Genomic DNA, 13,478 nt, shown 5'->3' on the forward strand with positions numbered 1-13,478 from the left:
TTCCTTCTAACTGATAAAATAAATTTGCCTTTCTAGGTTTCTTCAAACTCTTGTGTTTATATCACAAAGTTCCTACTCAGTTCTTTTGTTTAGATCTTGAGCTTTTCTAAGCTACTTACTGTTTTAATTTTTTTTTCCTTCCAGAGCTTTTATTTTAAAAATCTTTTAACTTGAGGATTCTGCGAAAATGGCAGAGTGAGATGGGAAACACTGGACCATAAACATGATAAAAATATTGCCCCAAAGGGAATTTTGAGCAACAGAAATAAATTAAAAGTTAGGGTAAAACATTTGTCCTCCTAAAATAGGGGAAAACCCCATGACCTAACCTCCAGGGACCCAGTTTTGGCCTGATTGAGGTGCAGACTGCTGAATCAACAAACAACAAGCTCTGAGGGGAGGTGGCAGCCTCAGCTTCAGGAATGCTCACCTCAAATTGAAGGATCCTTCCCAGTTACTGGATGCCAGGCACAGATACACTGACCAGAGGCAGTGTGGGCTGTGGCTGTGGGCAAGGAGAAACAAGCATATGCCAGGTGAGTGTGATAGCAGAGGGGTGGGGACCCTGCTGGCTGTGGGCACATGCAGGAGAGAGGAGTTCCTGGTTTTGGTTTCCATGTAGCCATGGGAGGGACCACAGAGAGCTGCACTGTTTGCAGTGAATGTATGGCTGGGGCCCTAGCCACAGCTCAGGCTGGAGAGAAGTGCCCAAGGTCAAGGCCAGACTCCCACACAGCTTAGAAAACAACAGAACATAAAATCTGAAGCCTGAGGCATCATCCCACATATCTTGGGAGTAGAACTTAACTATAAAAATAAACTGCTAAAAATAATAATGATAATTATAATAATAACAATGAATAAGATGAGAAGGAACCTGACCATAGATAGCTACTATGGTGATGGAGAAGAACTGGCTTTATACTCAGAAGAAGATAGTTCATCATTCTGTCTTACATAAACTTCAGGGTTTTGCTGGAGCAGGTATGCGGGAGCTGGCTGATTTGCCTCCTCCTCTCCTTTGTGGTAGAAATGTTTGTATATTTTCTTTTGATTCCCAAGGTCTAGGACACTGTTTTATGTGTAGCAGGCACTTAATTTTTTTTCCCTTAATTCAATTGAAGGGATAATTTAATCATTGCTTGAAAACTTCTACTGAGGAATAACTCATTAATTGTGAGTTGGGGCAGCTCCGCTGACCAGCAGCGAAGTCTGCGAAAGAGTTTTTGAAAGGGTTCTTGACAGGAGACTGCGAAGCAAATATGAAAGAGACGGAACTCCAAGCGTGATGGAAAAAGGAGTCAACTTTATTAGAGCACAGCCAGCAGTTTTGTATCTTTGACTCATGGGAACATACCCCAATATAACAGCAGACAAAGCAACAGAGTTTACATATCTTTACCAACACGCAACACCGTTCTCATACGAATACCAATCAAAGTATTAACAAGCACATCTCTTTGCAACATTATCCTGGCTGTGTCCTTCTCCCGGGCTGTACTTCTTGTTCCTGGAATGTCTCAATACTTGATACATGAGCTAGCAATACTGGATACATGTTTGTGCTAGAGCTAGCTGTGCTTGAGCTAGCAACATCGTTTATGGTTGAGCTTGCCTAGCTGCCCTTCTTTCTGGGGAGTGGAGAACCAATCCAGGCCAAGGAGCAAGCTCCTCACCTGAGAGGGCTTATACAGCCATCAAGGTCAGAGTCCTACTCATCTGTGGTCTTCTACAATTAATTACTGAAGCAATTCATTCCACTTTTTAAAAAATCATTGAGTGGTACATGCGTACCAGCACTAAGTGAAGACCCCTCAGAACATAAAATCCCTCAGAACACAAGAACCCCTCCCCTTTCCTTCTCCCTCTCCTACTCTTAGATAGTGTTAGCAGAAATTCTGAGCCTGTAAGAAGATCCTGTCTGTCTCATCCTCTAGCCAGTTATATAACCTTGGGTAAAAGACTGCCGAAACTGTGAGGCCCTGAAAAGGGGAACATACTAACATAATTTCTATACCTCTTTGTCCTCTCTGTTGCTGGGGGTAGATTTACGTGCATAAATTGTACCCCTGAGGCTCCCCCAATGAGCTGATGGGAAGGATGTTAGGGTGAGCTGCTGCATTAGGGTCTATATATCCTTGCTTTAAACAAAGAGCACTCAGACTCTTTGGTTGACACCATCCTGGGCAACATGGGAATGTCCTTTCTCAAGAAAGCTAATAAAATAACTTTCTTTTTTGCAAGACTCTGGTCACGACTCTGATTTAGATTTGGGCAGGTAGTCTCTGTCCCACACATCATTTTATTGATGCCCTTTGTTTTTATATCACAATCATTTTGGGGGAAAAAAAGACAGAAAGGGAGTTCTTCCCTCATTCTGCATAACAGAGTGACCACTGCGTTGTAACAATGAAAAACAAGCAAAAATATACAAATATTGTGTCTATACCTTAGCATGTATACAAACTGCTGTTTTAGTAGTCCCTCTTTTCTGCCATGAGTATTGAGTAATGCTTTATTAGGTGTTCTACAGATACCTAGTTGGTTTTTCAATTACTCAGATTTGATTTCCTATACATTTTTATAATTGTTCTATATAGTAATATCTTGGTTCTATGTATTTCACTTGGCATCTGCTAATAAAACTTTCCATGTTTCTCTGAATTTATTAAACTCATAATTTCTTAGTTCACAATAATATTCATATACATTTGTATACCATTGTGCAATAAATCACTCTCTAATATGTATCCTTTTTTTGTTGCTTCAAAAAATGCTGCTATTCATATTTTAGTATGTGTTATATTTTTATTTTTCTGCTTGACATTCTTGGTGTATATACACAGTACTGATATTGTTGGTTAAAGAGCATGGACAGAGAAACTATCTTCTTTTTTAAACAAACAGTGAAACTGAAAGCAAAAGAAATGCTAAAAGAACCAACATTGGAAAAACAAGCTCATCTCTGTATTGAGAGAGTGAGGGGAGAAGGGAAAAGGAGGGCAGAAGAGTAGAACTAAAGAGATCTGTCTCAGTAGCACAGTGGGCACCACACTCTCCTTTGGTTTATGCTTAGCCCTGTCCACACATCTTTTTATTGGTGTTATAGCACACTCTTATTGATCTATCACAGGTACATCATAATATTCCAGTGTGCCTATTTTTCCACAGTCCTTCCAGTATGGATTAGTCTCACCTTTTGTCATCTTTGCAAATTTTCAGGGTATGAAGTGAAATCTCAGGAGTCATTTTGATTTGCATTTCTCTTAATATTATTGATTTGTAACATTCTTTCAGAAGGCCACTAATAGTTTGCAATTTTCTTTTGAGGACTATTTGTTTATATTCTTTTCTATTCAAGACTACTTATCTATGGGGAATGGATCTTGATTTTATTTCTATCTTTATATGTACCTCTCTCTGTGTGTTACTGTCTAACATATTTTGTATACCAAACTTTTTTCTGTGAAATTTGATACAAAGATTTTTTTTTCACATTTGATTACTTCCCTTCTTATTCTAGAAGCATTAATTGTGTTTGTATAGATTATTTTCAGTTTTATGTAGCCAAAGGAGAGTTGGGGTTTTTTTTTGGTAATTGTCTCAATTTGTTTTTTTGTTTAAGAATATATTTCTTACCTATAATCTATTAAAAATGTGATCTGAGTCATAATTTTATAGAATGATATTTAATATTAATTTGACATATATATTTTGAATTTGTTGTGTAATATGGCATAAGATGTTGGTCTAAGCTAGTGGTTTGCAAGATTTTTGTTTGTTTCATGAATCCCTTTTAACAACAAAAAACATGGGTTGTGACTCACCCCAGGGCAATTTAACATACTACTTAAAATATTCTTTTAGATATATTCGGTATGTTCTTATAATAACTACAAAAATAACTGTCCCCCTGGCAAAAGCTCCAAATTAAAATTTACCTTATATGTTATAAAATGTGACATTTTGTTCAATTTATAATTTTGAAAGCTCTAAATAAAAAATTATAAAACTATCAACTAATTCTGAATATTTAGTATGGGACATGAGGCATGATTATAAGGTACTAGGACAATAAGAGAGTTACTCTGGTGCAGTGTACAAAATACAAATGAGAATATAAGAATGTGCTTACCATCATTTTGATAAATAAAAGATAATGAAGAGGGAGGGAAATAATAATAAAAAAAAGATAGTGATTAAGAAGGTGATGACACTTCTATGCCTAAAACTACATAATGAAAGTCATAAAAACCATTTGGTAATGGTTAAAAATAGAGAAGTATATCAGTGCTACAGGTTAGATCAAGAAGAATCTGAAACAATGGAACTCATTTTGATTGTAAGTAGTTTGTACTCGCATGTCAAAACTTGGTAGTGGTTTGGAAACAATTTGATGACAGGTTGAGAAACTGCAAGAACATATTGTGTTTAGGCAGAAACAGAGGTTGATATAAGTGCTTCATGAACTAAAAATAATTGTATGCATAATTAGATGGTTTCTAATTGCCTCAGAAACAAATCTGTAATGCTTCAAATATGCAACATATTTGTCGTCACAGAGGAAAATATATTTGTAATATAATTGGAAATTTTATTCACTGCTGAAGTCACCATTCATTTTTTTTTTCTTTTGGTGTGAATTGCATGGACCATCACTGAGAACCCTTAAAGGGTTCTTCTATTCTAAACCTAATTTCTGTCAGAATATTTTTCTGTTTTCCTAGTAATTTTTTTAAAACCAACTAAGGAATTTGTTTTGAGCAATTTGTGTTTTCTGGCATGTTGAATACAAAGTTATTGAGTTCCATTGTTTCAGATTCTCCTTCATCTCATCTGTAGCATTGATATACTTGTCTATTTTTTTAATCATTACCAAATGGTTTTGATGATGGTTTTATTATATAGTTTGAGGAGTAGAAGTGTTATCACTGTCTTAATCCCTATCTTTTTTTTTTATTTCCCTTGCTCTTAATGGTCTTTTATTTATCAAAATGAATTTTCTTATTACTTTATGAAGTTCTGTATTTCTTTATAGAATGATTGTTAGTGCATTAAAACTGTGAATTAACTTTCATTATATCATCATTTTATAATATTGATGTGGCCTATGAGAACAGTATACTACTCCAGTTATTTAATTTATTCTGCATTTATTTAAGGAGTATTTTGTAATTTAATCTGTATGAGTGCTTTGTGGGATTTGGTGGATCGGTCATCAAATATTTTATGCATCTTGTAACTATTTTGAATGGTAATTTCATGTTCATTATTATCTCTTGGATTTTGTTATTATATAGAAATATGATCTAATTTTCTAGGTTTATTTTGTAGCTTGCATCTTTGTTGAAACTATTGTCTTAATTGGTAACTTTGATGATTGTCTCATATTTTCTCAGTAAACCATATCATCAGCAAATATCTGCATGTCTTTGATAAATTTCTCTTGTCTTACTGTTATTACTGTGATTTCTACAGTTATATCACATAATAGTGGTAATAGTGGGCATCCTTGCTTTACTTTTGTATTTATGGTAAAAGCTTCAGGTGTGTACCCATTAAATGTAATGATTGGTTTTAGTTATAGACACATACTTTTTAAGATGTTAAAAAGGTTCTTCTATGATGATATTTTTTCACATAAAGAAGCATTGGGTTTTTTTTATGCCTTTTTCTTCCATTGAGATAATCATATGTTTTGAGATGTTTTTGCCTTTAGTGTGATTCATTATGTTGCTTATTTTCCTAATGTTGAACCGTATTTACATTCCTAGTATAAATCCAACTTGGTAAAAATGAATTATCTCTTGAGTGAATTGCTGTAGTCTGAAAGGATTTTATTTGAAATTTTTGAACTAATATTTGTTTATAGTTCTCTATCTGTTCTTTATCCTTCCCTGGTTTAGATTTTAAGACTAAATTTGGCTCATAAAAGAAGTCTGTTAGGTTGTTCCTTCTCAATTTCTGAAAATAATATGAGTAGTAATGGTTCTAATCATTCTTTGAAAGTTAGAATTTTTGTGAATTTATCAGGACTAAGAATTTTTTTTTTAAATTTGGTGGTTCCATATAGCTTGTTCTGGAGTTCTGGGTTACATGACCAACAAGATGTAAGATTAGACATTTTGTCACATCCTTATGATCCCTCAAACCTTTCTAAAATAAAAATTTTGCTTCAAAGATAAATCAATTTAAATTGTGTCCATAGTCAAGGTAACAAACAAAGTTAAAACTTCATGAACTAACACCTAACTCATACTCACTTAATGCCCTTTTCCCCACTGTCCACCATGCTTCTGGCAGCAAGGCTGTGCAAGCCAATCCATGGGCTTGCAACAGAATCCCATACTTCAACCTTAACCTCCCTTTTGTGACACAGAGATCCTAAATTTCAAGTGGCAGAAATTTTCTTGGGCTGTGATAGCTACTGCTGTGATAACACTTTGTGCAACAATGAGGCTTTGTAGGACAGTAGAGGAACAGAGGGAATGGGGCAGGGCATAAGTCTGGACTTGTCACAAAGCTTCACTCTATACCTTCACCCCCACCTCCAATGCCATGGACATCCAAATCCCAAATGACAGAAATTTGCCCCAGCTGCAGTACTAATGGTGAGGCAGCTCTCTATGCAACTAGGATAGATAACTGAGGAATAGATGGAATGGAATGGAACATATTGTGTGAGGGGTTGTGTAGCACTTCATTAAACATAAAAGAATGTGTTCAGTATCCAGCTGAGGTCACTTCTGTCTTCTGAGAAATCACTTGGGGTAGAGATCTAGACTGGCAAACCATGAATTACCCAGCATGAAAGAAGGATGAGATACTTTGAGAGTCAGCCTCCAGGGAAACTAACATCAAGGGAATAGGGTCAGAAAGTGAACAATAGGAGGAAATAAGAGAAAAAAGACTTAAAATTAACAAAGATCTCAAGACGATGAAATATCAAACATTTTGAGCATAAGCAGAAGAATCAAAATGAAAGACATTAATAACAGAAGAAAATAAACTTCCAGATCTAGTAAACAAAATCAGTCATCAATTAATTAATACTGCTATGTAAAGGAAAATGATTCAATACCAGATGAGCAGTGGATTTGGAGGAGAGCATGGTAACACAGCATTCTGTTCTTGAGTGGTTTAAAGGAGAAATGTGGATTGTGACATAATTTATAGCCTACACAGCAGAGATACTTTGCACAATAGAAAAGCTGGAATCTGTGGCAGTAAGTTTCACCAAAGAAATAAAATAGAGGACAAGTGTTTGAGAATGCAAATACACAGAAATGAACAATCTGGAAAAAGAGAAACAAAAGCAATAACATTAGCAAAAAGCATGCTCACCATATAAGCAAAACATAGTGATCTTGAAGATAAGGATTCATAGAAATAGCTTAAGTATTATAGGTCTCCTGGAAGAACACAAAAAATCAAAAAGACTGTTTTATAAAAGCTGTAATACAAAAAAACAAAATACCACCACAAGAAAAGTACCCAAAACATCTGGATACAAAGAACAAAGTGTTTTTTTTGTTTTTGTTTTAAAAATCCATCGATTACCTCCAGAAGAAAAAAAAACATTAAGCTGCAAATTTCAAGACACATAGTCATTAAATTTAACAATTCCATTGAGAAGAAATTATGGTAATGATCAAGAGAAAGATCTTCAGGTGCAAAGGAAAGGAAATTTGAATAATATGATAATATTCTATATCCACCAGAAAATGCAGGAGGGAATTTGAATTAAGTGTTTTAAAGAGCAATGGTCTTCAAGATGCAACCCAAGCATCTTTCATTAATAAAAGCAAAAAAGAACAAATTCATGAATTGAGAAAGAAACTTTTTTTTTAACGCAATTGGGGTTAAATGACTTGCCCAGGGTCACACAGCTAGTAAGTGTCAAGTGTTTAGTCTGAGGTCAAATTTGAACTCAGGTCCTCCTGACTTCAGTGCCAGTGCTCTATCCACTGCGCCACCTAGCTGCCCCTGAGAAAGAAACTTTTTAAAGAAACCTCGAACAGCAGTAAATAAAAAATCTCTAAGTAACAATATAGACATCCTAAAATTAAGGAAATTATCAAATTGAAAGCCAAAAGATGATAGAAATGACAAAATTACGAGCTTTTTGAAAAATAATAAAATAAATAAGCAGCTTGCTAATTTGACTTTTAAAAAGATTTATGTATCAAAAAAAGATTGTATGTATCAAAAAATGAAAAAGGAAAACTCACAATAATTAAAGAGGAAATAAAGGAAATTAGAAGAAAGTATTTTGACCAATTAAATGCTAACAAAGGTCATAATTTGGAGGAATAGATGAATGCTTACAAAAAATTTAAAACTCAGATTAACAAAACAAATGCAATACTTAAATGGTTCAAGAAAAAGAAATTGAACAAATCTGACCATGTCTACCTCTATTCAATAACTCCCTCTTACTATTAGGATCACATATAAAACCATCTATTTGACTTTTCAAACCCTTAATAACCTGGCTCCTTCTTACCTTTCCACCTTTCTTACACTTTACACCCCTCCACATATTCTGCAATACAGTGACATTAACCTACTTGCTCCCAAATTATACTGCATCTCCCAATTCTGTGCATTTGCATTGGCAAATGTATAGAACTCTCTCCCTCCTCATCTCTACATTTTACATTGGATTTTGTGGCTTTGATGCCAGAAAAGTTTACTTGTCCTGAGAGAGGAATTAAAACTTCTGCAGGCAACTGGCACATGGAGTAGTAAGAGAGCGTGGACATAGAGAGATTTCCATGAAAATGTGGGGGAGAGATAGGTGAACAAGAGAGGAACATAGGTCAATGAAAGGAGGGAGGTGCCCTACCATCAGACAATGTCTTTTCTGACACCTGCAATGATGGGCATTTTTCTGAGAGTGAGTCACAATGTAAAATGTGAATCCAGAGGGTAAGCCCTATAAGGCAATGGCAGAAAGCACCTATAGGGCAGAGGCTAGAATAGCACCTTAGAAGCTTTGGCTGTATCAAGAATACAGAGAAAAAAGAGATCAGATGATTATAGGGGATGTGAATTAGAAACTGTGGATTTAGATTAAGCAGAAAGAGAATATGGATGATGGAAAGAATGAAAAAATATTTTTTGGAAAGGAGAACAAAAATCAGATTAAAAACCTGGAATAAGACTAGTTGAAGAGGAATGGGGGAAGGATGAATCTATCTGGATGAGAAGAAAGGGTGGGGAAGGAAGAAAAAAAAAAAGATAAAAGCAGCAGAATGGAGCTAACAAAAAAAACTAAAAGGAAAAGGCTAGCAAACAAGAAAAGGGAATCAGGGAGGAGGAGGAGAGAGGCTGTGAGAGTAAGACCACCTCACAAAAAGATTAAAGTAACTGAAGAAACATTACTGTGTTTATAGAAGAAAGGAGGGGTATCATAATCTGAAAAAAAACAACAACCAATTTTAGAGATCAATGGAGGAAAATATAAACTTTTATAATTTTAAACATGAATGGATTAAACAATCCAATAAAATGAAAATGAGTAACAGATTAGATAAGAAAACAAAATCCTGCAACCTGTTGTTTACAAGAAACTCTTCTAAAAACAGATGCACAAAATAAAACACAAGAGATGGAAAAAAATTTACTATGCATCAAGTGAATCCAAAAAAACCAGATGTTGCCATCATGCTATCAGACAAAGTAAAACCAAACATTCAAGAAATAAAAACAGACAAACAAAGGAACTATATTATGCTGAAAGGAACCAGAGACAACTGAGCAATATCAATAATAAATTTATTTGTTTGAAATGCCTTAGCATCCAAATTCCTGAAGAAAATATCTGAGCTTCAAGAAGCCATAGTAACATAATAGTGACAGGAGACTTTGCTATCCTTCTGTTGGTTTTGGATAAGTCAAACAAAAAGAGGAAATATGGAACTGAACACATTTCTGGAGAAATTAGAGTTAAAAGACTTATGGCATCTTCTAAGTGGGACAGCAAAAGAACATATATATTTCTCTATACCATATGGAACTTTTATAAAAATTGACCATATCCTAGGGTACAGAGATATTGCAAACAAATGTCCAAAAGGCAGAAATGGTAAATACATTCTTTATAGACCATAGTGCAATAAGAATAGAAATTGGTCCAGGGACCACAAACAAAAGCTACAGACCCAAATGGAAACTTAACATGAAATTTTAAATAGTGAGTGAGTCATGGAACACTCTCCCAATTGCTCCCTCACCATGTACTGGAATTCCTGACTTCCTTCAAGACCCATCTCAAATTCCTCTTTACACCTTTTCTCATCTCCCCATTTATTGTTACTTTTCCCTCCTCTAAGGTTACTTTGTTTTTTATTTATGTATGTGTGCCTATTTTTTTTTTAACATGTCATCTATCCTGTTAGAATGTAAGCTACTTGAGGGCAAGAACTATTTTGCTTTTATCTGACACATAGTACATACTTAATAAATGGTTGATTCATTAATTGCTAATGTTGATTTGAATACAGTTCGCAGTGCAAGAAAAATTGTTTTGAGTTACTGCCTTACATGAACTTTATATGCCAGCCAAACTAGACTACTAATTAATTCTTGACCTTGACATTCCATCACCAACCTCTGTGCCTTCATTAAGACTTTCCTCTTCAGATCTTCAAATTTCAATGAAAGTGTTACCAGTTTTATGTGAAACCTTCCCTAACCCTCTTAGGTAACATTGCCCTCTTCCTTCCCATGGTATGGTGGTAAGAACACTGACTCTGAACTGTCAGAACATAAGTTCAAATCCTGCCTCTGCTGTTTATTATCTGTGTAATGTTGGGCAAATCAGTTAGCTTCCCTGGACTTCAGGTTCCTCATCAATGAAATGAAAGAGTTGAACTTTACTGACGTTGAGGTCCCTTCTATGTCTAATCTATGATCTTATGACATTGATCAAATTACCTTGTGTTTTACTTATCTATGTACATATCTTATCTCCCTCAGCAGAATGTAAGCTCTTTGAGTACAGAGACTTTTATTTTTGTCTTTGTATTTCCCAGTGTCTAATACAGTGTCTGGAACACACAGTAGGCACAGAATGTTTGTTCAGTTAAGTTAGGGTAAAGAGCCTCCACTTTATGGATCATATCATCTACAGAGAATTTATGGAAAGAAAGGGAGAAGAGTGGCAAAGAATAAGAGTTCATGTATGGATTGATTAGTACCATTATGGAGTATTCAAATATTGATGACACCAAGCGTCCATCGAAAAATAAATACCACTAATGCCCAGAACATCCTTTTCCATAGTAAACACTCATGAAATGTTTGTTAGGTTGAATTGAATTGAGCTGATCCTATTGGGTGGTAGTGTTCCTCAGAACCTGGGTCTTATCGGTCAGCCAGTTAGTAAATCAAACAGGCAGGTCTTTATTGACCTAGAATATACAAAGTAATGTATTATAAGTTCACACCTACTCTCAGGGAGTTTATAGCTTAATAGGAATGAAAAGACCAGTAAGTATGTTATCAAGAAATCAATAAATACAATAGTTTTCAAAATGCGTTATTTGGATGGGTTAAAAAATGGATTATGCTGGTAGATTGAGAGAATGGTAGGGTCAGTCAGGGAACATTTGCTGGGAGAAATATTCTTTTGCTGTTCTTATTTAATGGGATTTTTTTGTTTGTTTTTTAGACAAGGGCTGTCTAATTTAATGTCAGTTTACTGTGGAATAACTATCTTTTTCTTAGAAAACTGTGCTGAAACTTACTTAATCACATTGAATGAAAGGCCCATTGTCAGGACTAATGACTAAAACTGTAGAAGATAATACTGGGAGTATGATTGCTCTCCTGGAACATGAGACCATCATACTTCTGATAGGTGCTGAAAAAACCACAGTACATGTTGCCATGAAAACAGCTTTGCATTCCCAGAGGATAAACTGAACCTAACATGAGAGATGCATATGGAATTCTCTTATTAAAAAAGAACCTTTTAAACTATCAATGTTTCATCATATGCTCTCCCTTGGGAATCCATACAATGCTAGATTGAGAGAGGGGCATTTATGTCTAGAGGGTTTCATTTGGGAACTGTATTAGACTTCTAGGGAGTGAGCTTGTTGATATATTTCGTACTTATTATAAATAAGCACCAGTCCATTTCCTTAATAATACCAGTTGATTTGAAATAAATCCATATTCCCTTGATATTTAGCACATAGCTCTTAATGAGGACTCTTGGGCTTCCAGTTGAGGATAAACGAAAAGAAGTCTGACGCTTTTTAACAATGCCCCCTGGAATTCATTGTAACTAATTGCCTAATTACACACTTTTATGTCCTTTCCCCATCCTTTCCCACCACTCTGCTTAGCTCTCTAAGACAATTATATAGTCAGCTATGCTCACACCCCAGATTTGGTTGGCTAGGTTGGATTTACCAGAAGTTAAGGGAGAGAAACTTTGTTTTCTCTCCCTTCTCTCATTTGGTGCCCAGGAATAGGAAGAGTGTATTCATTTCTGAGTTATGCTGGTGGGCAGAAGAAAAAAGCTATTGACTTTAGAGCCAGGATGATGCTCCCAAATACAGCTTTCCCAGGTGACAGCTTTGGGGCAAAGCATAGCTTCAATTTCAAGCAATTGAAGCTAAGATCATAAAATATAGAACTGGAAGGGAGCTCAGAATTCATCTAGTTTTAGCCTTTCTTTATATTTCCAGAGCTTAGTACAATTCCTACCCCATAGTAAGTGCTTAATAAATGTTTGTTGATTAAGAGCTGTTTGGACGTTCCAATATTTTCGTTATACATGAGGAAACTGAGGTCCTGGAAGTTTAAACAGTTCGCTCAAGGATTACTGGTAATAAATATCAGAGCCAGGATTCAAACTTAGATTGCATGACTCCAAAGCCAGTTTTCTTTCCACTGCTCCAATGGTTCTGTGCATACACCTGAGCTCTTCCCCTTCCAAAAACCTTTAAGTGATGCGATGAAACAATTCCTGGAACAGCAGAACCCACAAAAGAATGGTGTGAAACAATTCTCCATCCAAAGACAACTTAGAAGGTTATCAGGAAAGGTCTGTTGCACCCTGTTGAGAGTGGAGCAGAATGCAGCAAAGGCCATGCCAGCATAGACCCAGCCCCAGCAAATCAGGAGCCACTGAATCAGCAGTGAGAGTAGCTACTTCTGGAACTCTCAGCCCGCAGATGATAAGGAGGTCAAATAACTGGTCAGAGGGAGATTACGGGGCTCTCTTTGCTAGTACTGAGGCAGGACTCTGTTGCTTTGCTTATACTCAGATCTGGGTCATAGTCCTGGGTGCCAGGTTCAGGGTAAGGAAGAGCACTAGCACATCAGAGTTTGCAGCCACAGTGGAACAGTGACCCGGGCTGGGCCCTTCAGGTACGCCTCCTCCCCTGGGAGCTGGGCTTCGGACGTCTCCGGACCCACCCTGGGGGAAGGGTGGGCTCAAGGACCAGACAGTACGCGAG

Source organism: Phascolarctos cinereus, unplaced genomic scaffold, assembly GCF_003287225.1.
Source record: "Phascolarctos cinereus isolate Bilbo 61053 unplaced genomic scaffold, phaCin_HiC Scaffold_5;HRSCAF=322, whole genome shotgun sequence".
In the NCBI taxonomy this organism is placed as follows: domain Eukaryota; kingdom Metazoa; phylum Chordata; class Mammalia; order Diprotodontia; family Phascolarctidae; genus Phascolarctos; species Phascolarctos cinereus.